This window comes from Eleutherodactylus coqui, chromosome 6 (genome assembly GCF_035609145.1).
Source record: "Eleutherodactylus coqui strain aEleCoq1 chromosome 6, aEleCoq1.hap1, whole genome shotgun sequence".
NCBI classification, from domain to species: Eukaryota; Metazoa; Chordata; class Amphibia; order Anura; family Eleutherodactylidae; genus Eleutherodactylus; species Eleutherodactylus coqui.
Window position 1 is genome coordinate 172,630,267 of NC_089842.1, and position 24,461 is coordinate 172,654,727.

Consider the following 24,461-nt stretch of genomic DNA (forward strand, 5'->3'; position numbering starts at 1 on the left):
CAGTGATCAGACATTAAAGGGAACCCGTCATGACCTATATGGACCATAAACTAAGTTTATGGCTTATAGCACAGGGACTGAGGGGTCCTGGGTGTGCTATTAATACGGTCAACAGTCTGTGCATTGGACTGATCTCTGCAGTCACTTATGGTTGTGTGTGGCTGTACAAGTATTAGTTTATGGTGCTTATAGGTGATGACCGGTTCCCTCTAATCACATATCCTGTAGATAGGTGATACATGTTTATGATGAGGCTATCCCTTTAACTCCTTATAGGGGTTGTCTGGCTTATTTAATTTTTATTTAAACAGGATACCCATGTGGAAAAACAACAAACGAGCCTACACTCACCTCTTCCGGCTCCCCGTTCTGTCCAGCGCTGTAGCTCCGAGTCACCCCTGTGACATATTGTTCACAAGCTGCAGCAGCCAATCACAGAACTCAGCTGTGGAAAATAATAAGTCTCAGGGGAGACCTGGAGCTGTGGGCCTGGGCACAGCGGGGAGCCAGGAGAGGTTATTATTACTCATGGGGAGCCTGTTTGCATAAAAATGAAACAGGTTGCACAACCCCTTTAACCTCTCAGTGACAAAGTAATTATGCCCTAATGACTAATCAATTTTACATTTTTTTCATTGTTTCATTCTTAGAGCCATAACTTTTTAATTTCTTCTGTCAACATACCTGTATGAGGGATTGTTTATTGCAAGACAAGCTGTATTTTTAATGGTATACACCTGCATGTAGCAGCTGAGTGTGTATACCTGCATGTAGCAGAGCTGAGTGTATATAGCAGCTTGTATTAGAGCTGAATACATTTACCTGCAGAGCTAAGTGTATTTACCTACGTATAACAGAGCTGAGTGTATTTACCTGCGTGTAACAGAGCTGAGTGTATATACGTGCATGTAGCAGAGTTGAGTGTATTTACCTGTGTGTAACAGAGCTGAGTGTATATACCTGCATGTAGCAGAGCTGAGTGTATATACCTGCATGTAGCAGAGCTGAGTGTATTTACCTGCATGTAACAGAGCTGAGTGTATATACCTGCGTGTAGCAGAGCTGAGTGTATTTATGTCCGTGTAGCAGAGCTGAGTGTATTTATCTGCATGTAGCAGAGCTGAGTGTATATACCTGAAGAATTCACAGAGTGCAGAAAGTCTAAATAGTAATTAATAGCCTGTCACAGATTAGACTTGTTAAAAGATCACTATTGATACTCTTTATTAGAACCTACTTTAAACTTACACACTAGGGCTAGACAGCTGGGGTGGGGTATCCAGACGTAGTAGGAAAACCGCAACGCTCCAGCGACAAGACAGACAAAAAACAAAAAAACCCAGACACACATAAAGGGGATAGCGACAGCTCTCAGCTCAGATAGAGAGGTGAGAACGACTCATAGACTCAAGATGTCTACTATGGAGACACCAAGAATATAGTACTGTCCACTCAATGGTTCTGATAATTTCGATTACCAACTCTGCCAACTAATTGCGTTGCTCCTTTATCTCTACGCGTTTCACCGCCAATATGGCGGATCTTCAGGAGATACGGGAGCCTAGATGAGGCTGACAGACTGAATTAAATATCAATCGAATATGTATTGTAAATTGAGAGGAAAAGTTGTGTGTAAGAGAATACAGAACAGGTGGCGAATAACTGACGTCACCCTCCTATATTGTATCTGTCCCGTAGCATGCCAGATTGCACAGAGTGTATATACCTGTGTGTAGCAGAGCTGAGTGTATTTACCTACATGTAGCAGAGCTGAGTGTATTTGCCTGCGTGTAGCAGAGCTGAGTGTGCATACCTGCATGTAGCAGAGCTGAGTGTATATACCCCTACATGTAGTCGTATCCCTGACATTCAAGAGACATTGCAAAATGTTTCCAAAAATTATACACAAATTGTCCCACTCATGTAGCCCGTTATCACACTTGATAAAGACTCTCTGTGGAAGAGTTGAAACGTTGTGGGCAATGGCAATAAAGATTCCTTTGTTTTGATCCAACTCCTGGAGTGCTGCTCTTACTTTTACTCCATGATCAACTCGGTCCAGGATCCAGGACCTTTAGGAGCGTGCACCATCTAGAGAGGACCATCTTCCCTGCATACGCTCAGGTGAACACGTGTGCTGTGATCCTACCACAATTTGTGACTCATGTAGCCCGTTGGTGTAGGCTGCAAGCCAGAAAAATACCCATGATAGTACGAGTTATACATCATTCCGACACTATATTTTCTAGGCTTTTGTATCAGAAATCAATTGTTTAGTATGCAACTTATTAACATTGAAGTTTTCAGTCTTTTCATATTTATAGCTATTTTTTTACACCTTTTAAAAACGTTTTATATTTGTCTCATCATTGGACTTGAATATCACTATGTTTGATCGCTGGTATAAGACACTGCTATACTACAGTTTAGCAGTGTATTACATTGGTTTGTGTGGATCAGCCAGAGGCTAAGCCTCATGGGTCACCATAGTTGGTATCTTCAAGCCTCGAGATGCGATGGAAACCCATCAGGACCCTGTGATCACATTGCGGGGGTCCGATGGGAGACAGAGGGAGCCTTCTCTCTGTCAGCCTTTAACATGCCACGGTTGCATGCCCACTGTTTAAAAGGTTAAACAGTGGAGATTGGTGGTTTCTCTGGTCCCTGCTGTCACAGCAGGTTTCCGACACTTATCAAGACAGCTGGACCCCCAGTCTGACCGGTACAGGAGACTTGTGTCAGTATTCTTATGCAGAGCCTTATAAAGGCATATGCATCAGAATAAAGCCCATTAATGACTGCCATAAAAAGGTGTATGGGTGGTCACTAAGGGGTTAAGTACACAGGCTATTGTGTACTTGATACAGCAATTGTTTTATTTCATTCATCATAGCTATATGAGGGTTGTATATTTTAGGGTGGTTTCCCACATGCCCCGGGATTCCGCTTCAGGCCTCATATCGACTAGCAAAATTGAATTGTAGATTCCACATCCGCATTCAATTTTGCCCATAGGAAATCATTGGCCATCTGCAGTCAATTAAATTGAATTTTGCACCCGTGGATGGCATTTTAATCGATTTGCGTTTTTCATGCGCAGGAAAAAAAACGCAGCAAGCTCCATTTTACTGCGGATTACGTGCGGGTCGGCCACATTGTTATCTATAGGTGGGGATATCCGCATGCAAAAAAAAAATACCATTAAAAAAGATAATCTGCGCGAGATCTGCAGCAGAAATCCGCAGCAGATTCTGCTCGGATTGTATTTTTCTAGTGGACATAAGGCCTCACTGTTCTGTTTGGGGAGTAGGAATGGGGAATCCCCCTGGCCGAATGGCTCTGTCTTAGGCCTCATGTCCATGGGGAAAATAAGAATCAAAATCTGCAGCGTTTTTCCCGCACGCGGATCCGCGCCCCATAGGAATGCATTGACCACCTGCGGGTAGATAAATACCCACGGATGGTAATTAAAAAATTTCTGCAGCATGAAAAAAAATGGACATGCTCCATTTTAGTGCGGATCACGCGTGTGGGAGCTCATAGAGCACATAGCTCAATTGATCTCCCGCATGAAAAATAAAAGACAATTACAGTGCATCCGTAGCCCAAATCCGCGTTACGCCTTAGGACGGAACCGAACAGCGCCAAATGGACCCAATTGACTATAGTGGGGTCCGTTCAGTTTCTGCTCTGCTGCCCAGCTTTTAGCCAGAAGAAAAAGCTCTGACCACAGGTTCCAATGCAGAGGTGAAACCGGCCTTAAGGATAACATTTGGGGGGGCGAATAATGCATTGTTTAACTTGTATAGATTGTTTTTTTATACTTTTTTTTGGGGGGGGGGGGGTAGAGGGAAAAAACACAGCAATTTCACTATGGGAGGGGGGTTATGGCATTCACTGTACGGTATAAATGACTTGATAAAGTTTTGTCCTGTGAGTAGAGATAAGTGAGCACCCAAATGCTCGGGTCCGCGTTATTCGAGTCGAGCTTTTCGTAAAATTTGAGAGCTCTACTCGAGTAACGAACCCCATTGGCTACAATGGGAGACTCTAGCATTTTTGTATGTGGGACGTCGGGTGCCGAGCTTTTTTTTTTTTTTTCCTAGGTTCATGTCTCTCTCTCTCGACAAAAAATTTGCCAATGATGCATCCTGCGTCGCGGCGGGGAGGAGCCAAAACCTGGGGTGGGGTCGAACACGGCTTGATGCTCGTTTGAGTAATGAGCACCATCGAGTACACTAATACTCGAACGAGCATCAAGCTCGGCAGAGTACGTTCGCTCAACTCTACCTGTGAGTTATTATGATTACAGATATACCAACATTATATGGGTTTTAGGTATAATTTAGCAGTCTCTACTTTTTTAAACTAAAAACCCTTTACTTTTGAGAATATTTTATTTTTGAGTCGCTGCATTCAAAGACCTAAAACATTGTTATTTTGCCATCTAGATTGCTAGCCTGAAGTCATCATATCCCCCGCACGGCGCTACTTCGGCTCACACGCTGCACAGCTCACTTAAATGGCGCAGAGATGTCGTACTCTGCAGAACTTCCCGATGGCGTCCTTGTGATCAGAGAGGTAACCTACGGTCATACCCCTGCCGTAAACACAAACAGATGTGTAGCGTAACCTTCCAAAAAAGCGAAAAGATAGGCGAGAAGATAAATCCAACTTCTCTCTGATGCGGTATCTGCTTCTCCACCCCGGCTGGAGGCATGTTTTTCCCACATATTGGTCCCGCCGACTTGTTGCCCCAAATCTACAGCTAAAACGAGTGAGCAACCCCCAGATGTACATTCCCCAACATTACTGAGGAAGAGGCCCGCTGCCTCGAAACATGTTTTATTGCGGGATTACAAAATAAAGTAGAAGTTGGGTTATCTTCTCGTCTCCTCTTGGCTTTCCTGGAATGCGCCCCAGGTTTCTATCGTGTGCTTGCACATGCTCACCTTCCAGTAGGGTGTCCATCTGGCTGGGCAGCACCTCCAGAATTACTACATCACCTCTTCCCGTCTCCATGGCTATATTGTGGCCTCACAAGCCTTTAGGCACAATGGTATGGTTGCTTCTCCATACCAATAGGCAAGAAGTGACGTACCCCAACGATATGCCATCACTTACCAAGATGGAAGAGCTCTTTAAGTCAAGGCATAATTAAACCCTCCCCAATGTGTGCCTTACATGTTAGCGCATCCCAGGTGTCTGTGTGAAGAGCAGACATACATGGCTTGTGACGGCCATTTTTGATAGTTGACACCCGCCCACAACAGGTGTGATTGGAAATAACACTGTTAATCCTTTAAATGTTGCTAACAATTTTAACAGCAGCATTTAAATGCCCTGATCGGCGTTTGGGAGTCCAAATCGCCCCCCTACAACGAGATTACGGGAAACCCGTCCGGGTGTCATGATAGCTGGGGGCCTTTTGAAGGACCCTAGGGCTGCCATGAATAATTGCCTAGCAAGATCGACAGATTGCCGATCAGAATACAGTATTGCATTATACTGCATGAGTGATCAAACAATTGCAAGTTCAAGTCCCCTGTGAGCACTAACGAAACATAAAGGGGTTTTAATTATTATAAAAAATATTGAAAGTTTTAAAAACAAAACTTTTCCCAGTCTTCATATTACAAAAAAAAAATTTAAAAACGGCATTGTTGTGTCAGTAAAAGTCTAAATGATTGAAACATCACCTTATTAATCCTGCATTGTAAAAAAATGTCAGCCAAAAACACACAGATTGCCATAGTCTGGCTTTTTTCGGTCTCCTCATTTCCCAAAAAAATTGAACAAAAAGTGATCAAGAAGTCAAATTTACCCAAAAATGTTATAAAAGAACTACAGGTCATCCCATAAATACGAACCCTCACACATCCCCATCGACAAAACACTAAAAAAGTTATTGGCGTCCAAAGCTAGCGACTAGAGATGAGCGAGCATACTCAGTAAGGCGATATACACTCGAGAGAGCATTACCTTTTTCGAGCACCTACTGGCTCATCCCTGAGATTCGGGGGGCTGCGGGGGTCGGGCGCAGCGAGGGGGAGCGGGGAGGAGAGTGAGAGAGATCCCTCTCTCTCTCCCGATCCCCTTTGCAACCCCCCACTTACCCCCACTTACCCCCACGGTCCCCCCGAATCTTCAGGGATGAGCCAGCAGGTATTTGAAAAAGGCGATGCTCTCTCGAGTGTATATCGCCTTACCGAGTATGCTCGCTCATCTCTAATAGCGATAGAAAGCACATTTTTAAGGCATTTTACCCTTTTTTTTAGCAGTACAATAGTACATTAAAGACACCATATAAATTTAGTATCGCTGTAATCATACCGACCACGGAGTAAAGATGGCGTCATTTTACTGCACCGTGAACGCCGTAAAAAGGAACTTCCCAAAAATGGTGCAATTGCATTTTCTTCTATTTTGCCCCTATTTTGTCCCGGGGAAAGCAACACAGTTAGGATTATTTTTTTTTAAGTGGGAAGGAAAAAATGAAAATGGCGGAAAAAAAAAGTGCTGCGGGAGGAAAGAGTTAAAGATTTCCAAGTCCATTCACTGACAGCAAGCAAAGATCTAGAAAATGGTGAAGAATAAGGTTTAACATGATGGCCTTGATCAATAAACTACATGAAAGGAACGCTCAGCGGCAGGAGCAGTAATCACACTATACCTGCTCTGCTGGGAGTTGTAGTTCTCTAACACCTTCTACAGAACATCACTACTATCTAGTATATATGTAGCAGAAGACATCTATTTCTCTGTTATGGAACTACAAGTCTCAGCATGCCCCCCTCCCCTACTACTAGTTGACAAACACTGTGTGTCAGCCGTCACCTACCTGAGCAGCTCTGTCCTGTTCCTCCTACATGTCAGTGTCTGCCGCGGGTCCCGGTAATGCTCCGGTGCTCTCCCGGCTCCATGTTATACCGTACACAGCTCGGCCTAGTACAGCAATCAGGCCGGGTTGTATTCGTTACCCGGGACACGGTTGCCATGGCAACACAGCTTGTTCCGTAGAGCAGCCAATGCGATTAGCCTTTGTCACTGGCCAATCACAGAGCAGCTCACTGTATAAAGGCGGCTGAGAGGATTTCAGTCAGCTCTGTGGCAGCTGCTAGTTCGCTGCGTTGGGCACATGTGTGATGTGTATATATGTATACTCTCACACTGACTGTAATGTGTGGGAAAACAATGACATGACTAGTTTATGGAAAGGATAAAATAAATGTACAGCGTGTATAGAAGAGTAACATTTCTATGGAACCCTTCTTTATCCATAAGGTCATAGTCAGACAAAATGGCTGCAAAACCCGCCATAACCTCAGATGCAGGGTGTAATTAGACGGCTGCAGATAAAAACCGGTTTTAATAACACTTCAGTTCACATGCATGACACTCCTTTTCCGTGGAATTGCCACGCCCTTCCTCTTCTGTAATTTCGCCCTACCATAGACTTTTCCGTGCGCATTTGTGCACCCTCGATAGACTTCTATGGGGACCCTTGGTGCAAAAATGCGAACAAAAGTATAGCATGCAGTGCAGTGCTTGAAATCAATGGGGTGTTTTTGTCCTGTTATGCGGCCGTAATTATCACGGTCGCATAACGGGATGAAATTACGTCCATCTGTTTAAGAGCTCAAACAGCGTGCCAGGTCTCTCTAAATGGCAGAAACTGTCAGCTCTGGCGGAACCCACTGAATAGGAGGAGGCAGGCGCTGCCGGAGGCAGTGGTTTGTGTCTCATTAGGTAGAGGGTTAAAAACAGAAAATTCCCCTGGCTACTACTGGGGCCGCCACATTGAGTTGGACACCCTAGGCACTGGACCTCCAGTGTTAATTAGCAAATATGGCCCTGGCGGGCGACTGGAAGAGATCTCCGTAATGCTGCGCCTCCATTCACTGAATGACTGTCGCTCTTGTGTGAAGTAACTCTATGGCACTAGTATGGTAAAAACATATTAGGGTATTGTTATTCAAGTAATTCTGTACTAGTCTGTGTTAAATCCAGCAAAAGTGAACCTAGACTTTAAAAAATGAAATCAATTAGTGATTTTCCAACTTTGGTTTAGAAAGAATGGCTACAACCTTGCAGAGCGCCGCCCTGGTTCATGGACAGTGTCTGGTATTGTTTTTCTGTCCAGGGTTACTTGGCACTCTTCCATACAGTGACCTGTTCCTAAAGGTGCATTTACACACAAAGATGATTGCTCAAAAGATGGCTTTTTGCATAAACTACTAATTGGTACTAATGCCTATTAGTACCAAGTAATAGCTAGTGAGCCGCCGAGAGCTGTATTCAGAGAACAGACCACCTGCTGTTCTCTGAATAAATTCTCTTTGTTTGCCACGGTGCTGACAGCTGAGACAATGTAATAAGCGCTCTCCAGGCAGAACACAGCGTGCCGAACGACGGCTTTCATGCCGAACTGAAATTCATCGTTCGGCAGAAAAGTGAAAGACGGGCATATTTACACGCAACTATTATAGCTCAAAAGATGGCTTTTGAGCGAATTTTGAGCGATAATCGTTGTGTCTAAATGGGCCCAACAACATCAGCTGGGCATGGCTCACTTTTTCCTCCATTGGCGTATTGGTGACATTTAGTGGGTGCAGTGGGGTCCAAAAATTCTGGAGTTGTCCATTATCAATGGGGTCTACTTATTTATAGTCCACAGAACTCTGCAAGCAAATCCAACCTACAAATTGATACATTATAATAATCTTTCAGTTGATAATTACCAGTTAGGGATAATCATTTTTACCACGCTGTTTGTATATTTTTGTTGTGTAGACTAAACATGAGGTCACTAGTTTGCCACAAATGAGATTATGACACCTAATCCTATTACTGTGCATTCTCATCAAGAGAGTAATCTTCTGCATTGTTGTGTGAGGACATATGTAAGGACTCCTTCAGACGGACGTATACATTTTTGCGCATGTCTCAGCGCAACATATTTGCGCTATGTATGAGGCTTTTTTTGCACGCATATAGGCATATTTCACTGTATGTTTTATGCACGCAGGGCATGTTCATTTGCATCTGGCAGATGAACACACCCCGATTTAAATGGCTATTTAGCCTAGTTAGCTTCAGATTTGTCCTTTTTTTCCCGGAATTGCGCACCATATTGCTCATCTGTAGTGCTGCAGGTGGAGTGGACAGAGTGACGGAGAGAAGGCAGTCTGGTTATACCCATGTGAGTGACTCGGGGGTACTGTGGCACAGTTGGATACAGCTGTCCAGTGCATTCGATTGCAAGTGAGTGGATGGACTGTTAGCAAATTCCAGTACCCACCAAAAATATAACTGCCATTTCTTATAGTCAACAGCAAGTGTGTAACTTCTAAGGATCTGTACAAGTTTGTAACCATCAAGCACATTGCCTTCAGTGAGTTAATTGAACTTTCTGACTTTGTCCATTGGTGAACCTCATGGTTCCATTACTCTGGCATTCGTGTTCAGTTACTTTGAAACGTACCACCTTCCTAAACAGTGTTGTAGACCAACCAAAAGCCTTCCTACGAATCGTATACCCTAATGTCATTGGCCTCTTTCAGCAGGATTATGTGCTCTGCCATGTGGCAAAAAATAGTTTAGGAATGATTTGAGGAATATGACAAAGATGACAAAGAATCTAGGATGATGACTTGGCCTACAAGTTCCCCACATCTCAGTCTGATTGAGACTGTGGGATGTGTTGAAAAATAAGTCCGATCCATGGAGGCCCCACTTCACCACTTATAGAACTTTAAGCAATGTGTAGCTGAGGCAGCCACGGATATCCAGGCCCTCCCTTCAGCAGCACGGAGGATAGCAGCCTGCGTAATTCATAGTAGCGCTCTGCTCAAATCTGGTAGGTCATTTCATCAGTAATATGCCCCACAAAGACACACCTTGTCTCTTGACTATTATGTGAAACTCTGCCCCCCATGGGGTGGACGCAATTGTGTGGCTACAATCTGCAGTCACCTGACCTCTTCTACCAATCAGCAGGCGCATTATGTAAAAAAACAAAAAACTGCTTCAATGTAATAGAGTAAAACAACATGGTATGGATAGGTGGTGCTATCATCCCACTAATACTTCTTAGTGAGATACACTATAATAACTATGTAGAAGGACTACCCTTCTACCAAAGCGGGCTGTCTTAAGGCTCCTTCCCAATGCGGCAGAAATCCGCTGCATTGCCCGCAGCTATTAGGTTCTATTGCGGAATTCCGCACCGTGAAATCACCCGACCTCACCCGCGGCATGTTCTATTTGCCGCAGGTGTACGCGCGGATGGCTTCCATTGCAGTCAATGGAAGCCGTCCGTCACGCTATCTTCCGCTGTAGCACAGCGGAAGATAGCGTGAAACCGCTTCCCCGCCTACCGCCGCCACGTCATGTGATGCTGTGGGCGTGTCATGTGACGTGTCTGCGTGTCACATGACCCTGCGGCGCGTCACGACGAAGCGTCATGCGGGACGTAGGACGCCGGATCCGCAGGTAAGTATTGGGGTCTCTGGGGGGCGCCGTGACGGGCTCCGCCGTGGAATTCCGTGGCGGAGCCCGTCACGGCCGTGTGCAGCCGGCCTTATGCTGTCCCATAACTCCCACAGAAATCAATGTGAGTTATGGAAACACTAAGGCAGTTTTTCTTTAAGCCTGTTGATATACATCTGTGCCATTAACTGCAAGACACAGAGTGTTGTCAGAGTGCTGGTCATGTGACCTGGGGATAGAAAGAAAAGAATACAGAATGTAGAGGGGACGAGCTAGAGAACCGTATTCTTCACAGCTGAGGTCAGTGATATTGTGATGTACTCCTCAAAAAAAACTCACACGAGATTTGTTTGTTACGAGAGTTTCTCTGCCCGAGATCGCGATCGCTATCATTTGAGCAATCTTTGAGTGATTATCTGCTCATGTAAATGCGCCTTTAGCCATGGATAACCATCAATAAAGATATTTGTAAGATGGAAAAAATGCTGCCCCCAGAGTAGATGGTAAACGGACACACACTGTCTGAGCCTAACGATGTTTGTAATAGAAGTTGTGATAAAAGAAACCTATTCCTCAATAAAGAAAAAAGGTAAGATGCTCTAATAACTTAAACCACACCAAAAGAAAAGGCCCAGGACTTGAAGCAATCTAACTAAGCCTAAGGCTGGCTGCGCACGGGTGGGTTGGATTCTGCACATCGGACCCTGTGCCCAGCCGGCATCCACACATACCTGCCTTTCTTCTATCTTCTCCGTACTGCAAATGGTTTACACGGCGAGCAATCAGACATGCACAATACAGATTTTTTTCCTTAGAAGCTCTGCTTGCGGAATCCGCGACCTTTCCGCATCTCACTGCATAAGGGCCGCAGTTCAGATGGCTTCCATCGACTTAAATGGACGCCATCTGTGCAAACATGCTGCGATTTTTCCTCCACGACTGGAAAATCGTGATTGATTTCCACTTGTGTCGAGGAAAAAGCAATTTTCAATAGCATGTTATGGACAATATTTTCTGCGAAATCCGGAGGCAGGCAGACACCCGCTCCAGATTCCACAATGCAAATCCACCTGTACAGGCGGCCTAAATTAGATGTGGAGAAAAGGCAGAGGAACCAACAAGAGTTCTCAAGGCCCAAAGGGTATTTAGTATGCATAAATAGCATCAATGCATGATGTCGTCACACCAGTCACAATAAAAGCCCTAGCTCGGCTACATGTAAAAAAAAAACAATACTCACCTAGCACCCGGAGCTCGGGTCACTCACGATGGCCTGCGGCACTGCTGCAGGCTGCCGTGTCCTCCTTCACGCCAACAGAGCAGTTCTTCCTGGTAGCGGGGCTTGAATACCCTGCTTCCAGCAAGCTGATGCTCTGATTGGTTAAGCGAGCGCCGTGCCTGCCAATGAAAGCTGGCGCTGGATTAACCAATCACAGCCATTTAATAATGTCATTCATTGGCTGACGTGGCACTTGATTAACCACTCAGAGCATTAGCTTGCTGGAGGCAGGGTATTCAAGCCCCGATGCAAGGAAGAACTGCTCTGTCGCATGCAGGCGGACACGGAAGCAGCGCTGCAGGCTATCGCGAGGGAGCTGAAACCCGGCTGCTAGCTAAGTATTATTAGACCGACACCCCCCAAACAGAGGACACTGCGCTTCTTTTGAGGCAAGCATTAATATAAGACAGTGTCTTATTTTGGGGGAAACACAGTAGCACGGACTAGAGCTATTATATAAGCGAACAGATAGATAAAAGGAGACTCAGCACGTTTTCCCAACCTAATTTAGTTGGATCATCAGGAGCAGAATAAAGACATGCCTTGATCGTCCCACAGCTATATGCAGGATGCAGAATGAAAGAAGTGGTGAACAAACCACAGGTGAACTGTTAGTTGCCTAGTGGGTGTACAGCCGCACCAAAGGACTAGCTAGGTAGAGATGTAACACTAACCACCTCAATATTTGGGTATTCTAATCACAAGTAAACTAAATCGCAGTACTCATTGTCAAGCAGCAGCTACAAAAGCAGAAACATTTTTAGGCTGTCTAAAAAAGAGATATAAACAAATCTATCCAATGTAATAGTACTCCTCTTTAAACCCCTTGCAAAACCACATCTCCAATTCACCTTTCAGTTTTGGGCTTCACATCGTAAAAAGTATATAGGAGAGCTGGACAGTTCAAATGTGGGTGGCTAGATTCTATTTCTATTCATATTGAGATGCCATTGTTCACTTTGTCCGATTTAGACTAGATGTATAAATAATAAATAATGATATATAATGGATCAATGAAGGTTGAACTTAAAGGACCTCTGTCTCTTTTCAAACAATATAACTATATATAAAACAAATGCTTCAAAATATGTATGGCTAAATACATATATACAGTATAAAGAGTCATACATTCATACTATTACTGAATTAAATGTATAGCGACTTTCATCAACAGTGCTTTTCACAGATAGATAGAGATTTCCATCATCCTAATACAATTCAAGTAGTTCATAGTCGCTCAGGTAGATTTTCAGAGTGAGTCATTCGGTGAGTCATATTTGACACTGTGATGTACTTCCATGATATGAGCATGTCCAAAATAGCTTATGAAATCTGGGAAGACCGCCATAAAAGCATAGCCATATTTTCTCTGTGGGTATATAAGTACTGTAATTTCCACAAAGAAAACATTAGGGTACATTTACTAAGCAAATTTGCCAGATGAAAAATTTGGTATGTGTTTTAGACCTTTTTTACTGCTACAATGAAAGTTTTAGAGAGGGCCCAGAAAGGACGTTACACTTGTTTGGGGATGATATGCAATATCAGATAAGGCCCATGGAGAGAATCATAGAATGGTAGAGTTGGAAGGGACCTCCAGGGTCATCTGGTCCAACCCCCTGCTCAGTGCAGGATTCACTAAATCATCCCAGACAGATGTCTGTCCAGCCTTTGTTTGAACACTCCCTTTGAAGGAGAACTCACCACCTCCCGTGGTAACCTGTTCCACTCATTGATCACCCTCATTGTCTAACATTTAATCTGTGTCTCCTCCCTTTCAGTTTCATCCCATTGCTTCTAGTCTTTCCTTGTACAAATGAGAATAGGGCTGATCCCTCTGCAGTGTGACAACCCTTCAGATATTTGGAGACCGCTATTAAAGGGGTTGTCCCGCAGCAGCAAGTGGGTCTATACACTTCTGTATGGCCATATTAATGCACTTTGTAATGTACATTGTGCATTAATTATGAGCCATACAGAAGTTATCAAAAGTTTTATACTTACCTGCTCTGTTGCTGGCGTCCTCGTCTCCATGGTGCCGACTAATTTTCGGCCTCCGATGGCCAAATTAGCCGCGCTTGCGCAGTCCGGGTCTTCTGCTCTCTTCAATGCAGCCGCTCGTGCAGAATGCCGGCTCCGTGTAGCCCCGCCCCGTCACGTGCCGATTCCAGCCAATCAGGAGGCTGGAATCGGCAATGGACCGCACAGAAGAGCTGCGGTCCACGGAGGGAGCAGACCCCGGCGGCCATCTTCAGCAGGTGAGTATGAAGACGCCGGACCACCGGGATTCAGGTAAGCACTCTCCGGTTTGTTTTTTTAACCCCTGCATCGGGGTTGTCTCGCGCCGAACGGGGGGGGGGGGGGGGGTTAAAAAAAAACAAAAAAACGTTTCGGCGCGGGACAACCCCTTTAAGTCTCCTCTCAGCCTTTTTTTCTGCAAGCTAAACATTCCCAGATCCTTTAACCGTTCCTCATAGGACATGATTTGCAGACCGCTCGCCATCCTGGTAGCTCTTCTCTGAACTTGCTCCAGTTTATCTATGTCTTTTTTAAACTGGGCTGCCCAGAATTGGACAAAAGTGTCACTGTATCTGGGGATGGGGGGGTGGGGTCTCCTTTTTTTTCTAATTGACAACCCCTTTAATTGTCTATATTCAGGTTCTGTGGAACAGGACTGACACAGGGGATTGCATAAACTGATACACTGCAACAAACAACATCTGTTAGGGCTCTTCCATACATGCGTTAGGGCCTTCGTTAGGGCTTTCCGTCTCTCTGTTCCATTTTTGGAGCAGAGAAACAGAATCAAAATGAAAATAAGTGTTTCTGTTTTCCCCCATTGGTTTCAACGAGTCTTCAAAAAAACTAAAAGCTTTTAGTTTGCTTCTGTTCCATTAGATTTCATTTTTTTAAATGTAACAAATAGGACAGAGTGCAGCAAGACAGAATGGAGAGATGAAAAGAATCAAGGATGGTTTCACATCTATGCCCGGGTTTCTGCTTTCCTGCTCCTTTTGGGATGATCGGCCCCATCTCAGGATGGAACCAAACCGTGCCAAACGGACCCCAATGACTATAAAGGGGTCCGTGCGGTTCTCGCTTTGCTGCCCAACTTTTAGACAGAAGGAGAAGTGCTGTATGCAGCATTTTGTCTTCCAGAATTTTGAGCCGGATCAGCAACAGAACCTCCGACCGGAGGTCCCAACGTGGGTGTGAAACCAGCCTAACAGAGCTCTAACGCAGGTGTGAACAAGCCCTTGTCTGAGCAGGGTAAGGTCTGGATATGATTTTAGAAACTAAATAGAATTATTAAATGCTTGCATTCACTGAAAACAAACAGATTTCTATAAAACAACCAGAAATTGAAAAACAAAGGCCCGTATATCAATACTCCGAGTTTTGGTGTAAACACTGGCAAAAATTATAACCTTTTAATCTGCATTGAGTAGGCACGGTCTCATTACTTACGACAAATCCATGGCACATTCTTTAGTGCAAATCTATGCCTGCTCATAGCAGTTATAGATATCATTTTTTGACTTTAGGATAGTCTGAAAGGCACCAAATCTATTAAGAGGCATGCACCTTTTAATCAATTTCGTGTAAACTTTTAACTTTCTGTAAGGAATGATATATGAAAGGCTAGTTTTAATAAATGTGAGCCCCTGCCCCACATTTATGAATGCATTTGGTATTTTTCTGGTCCATTATTCTTCAAAATAGTGTTCCTTCTGCTGTATGCTATATTTATGAACCATTTACACAGAACTTAGGTTAACCCCTTAGTGACGACCAATACGTCTTTTTTACTGACCTTAATGATGGGCTTTAAACCTGCATATACATCTTTTTAATCGGTGGCTTGGATGACTACTGACAGCCAAGTTCCTGCCAGATCCTGGCAGTTTAACCCTGCCTATGCCACAATCAATTGCAACTGCAGAATGTAAGCAGATGACAGAGGAAGGGAACCTTTCTGTCACCTATCGGCACCCTTAAATGCAATAATGAAATTGCAAGATACCGATGGATTCCCATGGCAGCCCAGAAGCCTGATAAAAACCTACATGTCTGCTATGTAACTCAGTCCATCAGAGTCCGCATCCGGCAGAGTCTAATACCCTGCTGTTATAGGCTTAGTAAAAGACTGAACATGGACTCCATACCCTGTTTCTGATGTTTTTTGGCTTGAAAAAGACCTTAATCTAGGTTAAAACGTTACCTACTTTTAAAACTCTGAAACAATAAAAATGTTCCTTTAAACAAACTTTTTGCATCAGTTTATGCTGCCACCCTCTCTATGTCTTTTTTATTGTGTGCTTAAAGGGGTTGTCTCGTGAAATCAAGTGGGGTTTAGCACTTCTGTATGGCCATATTAATGCACTTTGTAATATACATCGTGCATTAATTATGAGCCATACAGAAGTTATTCACTTACCTGCTCCGTTGCTAGCGTCCCCGTCGCCATGGATCCGTCTAAATTTGCTGTCTTCTGGCGTTTTTAGACGCGCTTGCGCAGTCCGGTCTTCTCCCTGGTGAATGGGGCCACTCGTGCCGGAGAGCTGGTCCTCGTAGCTCCGCCCCGTCACGTGTGCCGATTCCAGGAGGCTGGAATCGGCAATGGACCGCACAGAGCCCACGGTGCCCCATGGGAGAAGACCCGCGGTGCATCGTGGGTGAAGATCCCGGCGGCCATCTTGGTAAAAGAAGAAAGAAGTCGCCGCAGCGCGGGGATTCGGGTAAGTAATAAACTTTTTTTTTTTAACCCATCCCTTGGGTTTGTCTTGCGCTGAACGGGGGGCCTATTGAATAAAAAAAAAAAACGTTTCGGCGTGAGACAACCCCTTTAAAGGGGCTCATATCCATAACCCCTATGGTGGCTTTGCATTTTTTTGACTTTTTATAGTCTCTTTTTTCCTCCCCCCCCCACTAGAATTCATTCTGTGGGTTGCTTTGTGAGTGCCGTGGGCTTTTCCTTTTTGGTCATAGGCTTAGTAAAATGCATTACATAAGTAATGCAGTGTACTATCATAGCGATCAAAGGATCGCATCTTCATGTCCCCTTCAGGGACTAAATAAATAAGGTAAAAAAAGTTTAATGAAAAGAAAAAAATCCAGTTAAAAAAATACATATTTTTCCCCGCCCAAAAAACGTTTTAGGCCTCCTGCACACAGGCAGATTTGCATTGAGAAATTCAGAGCAGGATACTGCCTCTGGATTCATACAAACAATGGCAGATTTTCTGGACATTTTTTCCATCTTCCCCTAAAAGTAATGTATTGAAAGTTATATAGTGCATTATATGTACCCCAGAGTCCTGCCACTAAAAATACAAGTTGTCACCCCCGAAAAAGCCCAAATGTCAACAATTGCATGCTTGGTCCTTAAGACACAACATAGGCTGGTCTCATTAAATCAGATGCTATTGAGAAAGTGTCAACAATTGAAGGGAACAACATACAGACCTATAAGGGCAGTATTCCTGATACAATCAGTTATTCCTTAATGTTTTTTTTTTTTTACCATGTTTTAAGATTGGTGGAAGGCGGAGAGCCGAGCTGTGTGTAAAATAAGAAACACACATACTCACTCCTGCGTGCTACTCCCCTGCCACTGGTGGCAGCCACTTTAGTCCTCTGTTTACATCAGCGTCAGTAGTCACGTGGGTTGTTTACCCATGTGACCGCTGCAGCCAATAGAGGCCAGACAGAGACATCATCAGTAATGTTCTGTAAACCTGCCTTGGGGCTTCTACATTAGAAGCCCATGTGACAAGCTTACAGGACTTTACCAGGCCTTCTGGCTGGGTGACATCACCTGTTGGATGCTGGAAATGACAGTCCTGCACTGCAGTGAGTATATTTCTTTTATGCAGTTTTGGGCATGGGGAGCCCAAAACTATATAAAAGAAATAACTCTGTAAACCTCTTTAAAGTAATCCAAGACTAGATATAAGAACAGTCAGAAATGCTAATATGCTTCAAAAACCTAATCCGGATATAAAATTAATTTACACAGAATTTAGAGATATTGGCTCCATGTATATCATTTGTAAAATTGACGTAAAAAGTCTTTGTGGCTTACTATTTGGGCAGGATTACACCCAGAGCTACACATCTGTTGCACTGTTACATAGCAAGTAGTGATGAGCGAGCATACTCGCTATGGGCAATTGCTCGATCGAGCATTGCCCTTAGCGAGTACCTGCCCACTCAGGAGCAAAGATTCGGCTGACGGCAGCGGGCGGGGAGCTGCGGGGGAGAGCGGGGAGGAACGGAGGGGAGATCTCTCTCTCCCTCTCTCCCCCCTGCTGACTGCCGCAACTCACCGCTCCCCCGCGCCGCAGCCGAACCTTTTCTCCCATGTGGGGAGATACTCGCTAAGGACAATGCTCGATCGAGCAATTGTCCTTAGCGAGTATGCTCTCTCATCTCTAATAGCAAGTAATGAAAGTGAGTATTTTCCCATTGTGTCATGAAAGTTACAACAGTCCAGTCAGCAAAAGGGCTAATGCCACGGGCTTCTTTTCACCGTGTATTACATGCATGAAACCCCGGTGAATGGAGGCAATGAAAGTCCAGTGTGTGAACACAGTATTTACAAACGCAAGAGAAAAAAAATCGCAGAATGCACTATTTTTCTGCATATGATATGGAGCTCTTCTATGGGCTCTGTATCGAATACTTTTGTTTCATCCCGTTAAGCGGCCGTGATTATCATGGCCGCATAACAGGACTAAAACACGCCCATCTGTTAAAGCACTTAAAAAAGTTGCAAACTAAAGAAAAAGTTGCAGCTCTACTCCACAGGGATCCTTGTGTAATTTTAGCCAGTGCAAAAGTTAACGGCAGTGATGGATGATGTAATAGATTTATCTAAGAAGATAGATGCAGTCATTAAGCAGTCACAATATAGGTCAATAAATTAGCTTAGTTATAGACGTGAACTAAACTTATGTCACTTTTGATAAATGTGGCCCAATGTATGTAAGAAAGATGCCTACATTTTTATGCTACAATTATTAAGACTCATTCACATGAGAATATAGAAGGCCAAAGAAGGTGAACATTGTAGATACCAACATATAGCGTCATTGTTGTAGTCACAATACGACAGGGAAAACATTTGTGCCTGAGAACATTGTTTGCTGGCTGATCCCACTCCATTTCTTTCCGTCTGTTCATTCACAGCAGCCAAACAATAGCATTGCAGACTGGTTGTCTAGCCAAAGCCTTGTTGTGTCATCATGTTATTATCAGCTCTGTGTTGCCATTCAGTAGCAGATATCTAGTGCTGCAGGTAAAGGTACCTTTATACAGGAGGACCATTGGGTGCATAAGCCAACAGCAGTCCCAGCAATTGTCATTCCAGGAGTGGAATACTCTCCTGTGTATTCCTATACAGCAGGAAACAAAGAATACCAACGTATATCTGACTGATGGAGGCCTTAGGTTTTTATAAGGCCAGACTCACACGACCATATGTTCATTGCGTATTACCCTGAAGTTTCTGCGCATGTAATACGCAGTAGCAATCTCCTATGAAATATGTGCACAAAAAATTGTGGCATGCACTATCTTGGCACGTATTATGCGGGCATACATGTCAAGGTAACATACAGGGATTGGCGGCACACAGCAAGTAGGCATTATCATTGCGTACTTGCTGCATGCTCGCGTGTGTGAGATATGCACATGGCACGCCGAAAACACTGTCATATAAGCCCGGTTTAAGGGGGGACCGTTTGCTGTTTCTTCTTTTTAAGTTTCACATTGTTTTGTAACGTTTAAGCAGAGCCTGGACGAGGAAGAGCGTGCTCACCATAGTTTTGGGTTATAAGATTAGGATGCTAGTAGGCAACTATAGTGGTGGCGCAGCATGGCGCCTCATTGGGTAGCACTGTTGCCTTGTATTACTCCAAAAAACATACTAATAGGTGACCGCAAATATGGATAGAGCGGCTAGTTCCTGTCCAGGCTCTGGAAAATGAATCCTCCGCTGTCGTTAGCAATAAAAGTTCTTTTCTGCAGATAGACGGAGTATCTCTGTTAACGAGAAATAGCCCAGCCATGGCATAACTTGTGAGCCGGAGTTTCCAGTGATAGTGCATGTGTTGCCGGTTACCCAAATGGATGACACACCAGCCAAGTGTCCAATGAGTGTGGACATTGCCCCACCTACCCCCCTATTCCCAGGCTGAGCACAGACCCTGCAGTTCTCAGTTTCCCAGCCCTGCTCAGACTAAGGTAGACGCGGCCTGTCTCCTTCATTATAAGGACACACAGCGTAAATTTTTGCCACTAAAATCTGCACGACGTCACTGTAAATTTTCTTGCGGATTTCACTCATTTAATTGCAATGAATGAAAAACGCAGTTAGGTCACTCTCACACATCCGTTTTTTACTGCGATTACAGCGGCATGTTGAACTAGATTCTGCTGCAGTTGAATGGGGTTGGTTGAAGCCCCATTCACTCGGTTTTCATAGCTCTCATTAACTGTTTAAACCCTGAGGGCGGTTTCAGATATCCGTATGCGCAACTACTCTTGCCGGTACGAAGCGTAATTGCACATGAACGTCTTTTTTTTATTATTCCTTCTCTGACTTTTCAAACTCTGCGCCATAACACAGAAGTTTGAAGAAACATGGGAAGGTTCTGCTCTATCTTTCCCACATGTAGTTAATGCTATCTGGGGGAAAGATAGGGCAAGTCCTATTTTTTCTTGCCCATTTATTAACGGATGAGAATCTCAATAGTGAAAATGAAACCACTGAAATCTATTGAAATCAGTAGTTTTGTTTTGTCCCATTATGCGAACCATGATTATCATGGCCGCATAACGGGAGAAAAACACATTCATGTGTTTAAGCCCAGAAGAGCATGGGAATGGCTATCCAAAATGTAGCTAAATGCTATGTATGTGAATTCAACCTAAGGCCACTTACACATGGTGGCATTTGTCAGAAGGCAGCATTCCTACAGCATTTTTCATTATGCTGTGGGATTCTGTCTCCGGGAACCCTGAAACGGAAACCATTCACTGTTACTAGTGAAACAGACACCATTTTGGTGCCTGTTGTCAAGTGTTTTGTTCATTTCCATTATATTTGGAGTATAGAATACGGTAGTCAACTATGCTGTTCTACACTGCAAATACCGTATAAGGGCATTTTCAGATGGCCCTATGCGCAACAACACTCACCGCTACAGAGCGTAGTTGCGCATACATGTTTTTTTTTTCTTACTTCTTGGGCTTTTCAAACTCCACGCCATAGCGCAGGAGTTTGAAAAAATAGCAGGAAGGCAGGTCCTGCCTTAGCTTTCCTGCACATAGTTAATACTGCGTGCGGGAACGATAGGGCAAGTCCTATCTTTTCTTGCCTGTACTATTTCAATGGGGAGGCTTCAATTTACTTCCATTCCGTTAGGTTTCAATTTTTTTGGATGGCAAAATAGCACAGTCTGTAGCGTTATTTTTCCATGGAAACAGCGTAGCGCACAGTGCAATGCTGTTTCCGTAAGGCCCATGCACCTTAATGGGAGTTACGGAAATTGTGTAAGGTTGTCGCCTCTGCTGTTTCCATAACACCCAGGGAGGTGGTCAGGAAACGGTCATCAACTGACCCTTTAATGCCTCTTTTATGCCTATTGAAGGGTATAAGGGGGCTTTCACACTTGTGATCGCAATATCGCTACGATTTTTTTTAAGCAAATGTCAATAGGAGTTTTTAATATTAAAAACGCATCGCACTAAAATTGCAAAGTGCAAACTTGCGATTTTTTGTTAGGTGTTTTTAACATTAGAAAGTCCTATTTAAGTGTGAAGGCACCCTTAGGGAGACACAGAGATTCAAAGAACATCAAGGATAGAATCACTGTGTCATGTACAACCCCTTCAGGCCCTTCAGTAAGCATTACACAGAAGCAGAGATTTTTTTAGTGGAGCCATAGGGTGAATCAATTTAAGAAGGATGCGAAAATGTTGCAAATGGTATTAAATGAGAAGTTTAGTGCAACTAACTATGCAGGTTAAACACTTATTCCTTCCTCACACTAATTCATGACTGGTGTACATTTACACCAAATATTTGGAGGAAATTCATGAAAGTCTTTACGTCAGTATTTTGGCGTTAAAAACTCGAAAAACTTTTGTGTAAGCCCCTTTGCGCAAAAATGTGTACATTTTCTGCTCTTTACACTGCCTTTGCTACTTTCATAGAAAGTGGACAAGGACTAGCAGGAGAGAGAGTGGTGGCCCGCAGCTCATCAAATTCACTATAAGGCCGCCTTCACACGAGCTAGAAATGCTGTGAAAATTCCACTGAATTTACAGAGCAAGCCATATAGAAAGGATTTAAAAAATCTCCTTTACATATTGCAAAAAGTTTCCGCAATAAATCAGCAGCGTTTTTGAAAAATGCTGCAAAACTCAATCCCTGAAATAGAAGGGTTAAATCCCACAGCAGATCTCCTTCAAAAACCACGGCTAAATCCGACATCATTTAGGTACGGATTTGGCTACTGCGCTTTTCCAGCGTAATTGATGCAGATTTTCCTTTGCAGGATGTTCACAGCGATTATGCTGAGTTTAAAGGAAAGCTTAATTTACGTCAGAAAGGGGCATAAATTATAGCTCAAATCTAAAGCAGGTTTTACCTGCAATAGGTTTCAGTACGTGGCACATGGGTGGCCTAAGACGCGCCAATTGTAATAAGAGGCTTTCTACTCTTATTACATTTGTTGCATCTTACACCATCACCACTTGTCTAAGACCAGTAAGTGAAAGACGGGTCTTAGATAAATGTGCTCCAAAGCATCTAAAACATATAGCAAAACTCTTTTGGAATAATGAGGATGAAAAGGCCGCAGCACTAGTATATCATTATGACTCCTTCACTGCTTTTCCTGCACAACAGCACTCAGGCCATGGCTATGTACAGCAGCTATGTAGGACACTGCAGCACAGCTCCATTCCTGTGCATGGGACCAGCTGCAGTTCCCTGCACAGCCGGGTGGCTGGGAGTGCTGCTGTGCAGGAAAAACTATCAAGAGGCACAACAGTAAACCATTGCTGTAGTGCCTTTATTCTTAGAATCAGGGAAGGGTCCCAAAGGTCGAACCCTCACTTAATTATAAAGTGATGGCTTAAAGTAGCATTTAAAGATAAAAATATCCCTTTAAGTCTGCCATAGTTTGAACAATTGTCCAATACAACTAACCAGAGTCCCTTAGGCTAACCATACACGGGCGAGTATGATATTGGGTCGTGATTCACTGCCCGATATCTTGCTCCCCACCACATGAAATCCCTATGAATGCGAGGCGTTTTTATGTGAAAACAGCCTTGCATCACTATGGGGGTGGAGGGAATCCTCATCGCAGCAGAGGATCGCATTACTGCCGCCGACCCCATTGAAAACAATGGGAGATCTCGCAGTTAGATAGGACATGCTGCGATGTCCTATCTAACTGCGAGATCTCCCATTGACGTGTATGAACCCATTCAGTGCGATTTTCTCAGCCGTGTGAACCTGGCCTTAGGGCTTATTCACATAGACGTATATCGGCCAGGTTTTCACGCCTGGCCGATATACGCTGCCCCTCTCTGCAAGGGGAGGAGGCGGGACAGAGCGGCAACTAGTGTGCTGAGCTCCCACCACCTGCACTGTTTGCAATGGGAAGGGCACGACAGGGCAGAGCTTAGCCCCGCCCATTGCAAACAGCGGTGAGGGGCGGAAAGCAGGTGGGAGCTCAGCACACTAGCTCCCACCCCATGCTGTCTCCTCCCCTTACAGAGAGGGGCAGCATATACTGGCCGGGTGTGAAAACCCGTCCAATATACGTCCATGTGAATAAACCCTTAGGCTAAGTGCACACTTGCATTACAAAAAATGTCCATGTTACATCTGCAAAACAGACATTATTTCATGTGCAGCTCCATGTGGCCTCCATATTCAGTCCGGATTTGGTCTGTGTGCTAGTTTTTTTTTCTCACAGTCCGTGCCTGTGTGAAAAAATTCAATAGCGTGTGTTGCACCATATAATAATATGGGTCCGTATAACATCTGTTAAAAAAACGGACTACACATGGATTAAAAAACGCTGCACTGCTTGCACTGCACTGTTTGCAATGGGAGGGGCAGGACAGAGCTTAGCCCCTCCCATAGAGGAGAGTGCGGCCGCAGCGGGGAAAAAAAATAGACATGCTGCGTTCTGCAAATCCGCGCCGCAGCGGCAGTTTCTGCTGGATTAGCCGCAGCAGATTTGCCGTCCCGTGTGGACGAGATTTCTGAGAAATCTCGTCCACTTGGCTGGCTAATCCCGGGATTAGCGTCCGCATGCGGATTTGCCGCGGCAAAATTCTGCACGGTATTTCCGCGCAAATCCGCCCGGTGTGAGCTCAGCCTTAAAGGTTATTTTCACATTTCAATATTCTACTGACCAGTCATTGTGATGGCAAACCTGGCAATCTAAGTAATAAATAACAACTTACATAGCAAAGACAAAGTATAGGTGCGCTTAACAAAGAGTCATAGATTTTCAGTAGACCATCCTATGTGTGCTAAATAACTTGTATCACTACAATTCTTCGCTTCGTTTATGGAACGCTCAGCTATTTTGAATCGATCATGCGCACTAAAAAATATGTTATCGAATTGTTTATCGTTAAAATGTTGCCACTCCAGGCG

General features: G+C 44.2%; 1 protein-coding gene across 1 annotated transcript in view; it reads right to left on the reverse strand.

The window, feature by feature from the left end:
* The window catches only part of LRRC9 (leucine rich repeat containing 9), a 97,667-nt gene extending 90,691 nt beyond the window's left edge, over window positions 1–6,976 (reverse strand). The window contains exon 1 of the mRNA XM_066608216.1: window positions 6,842–6,976. The gene's annotated coding sequence lies outside the window, so the exon portion shown is untranslated. The remainder of the gene's footprint in view (window positions 1–6,841) is intronic.
* Window positions 6,977–24,461: the final 17,485 nt, after the last annotated feature.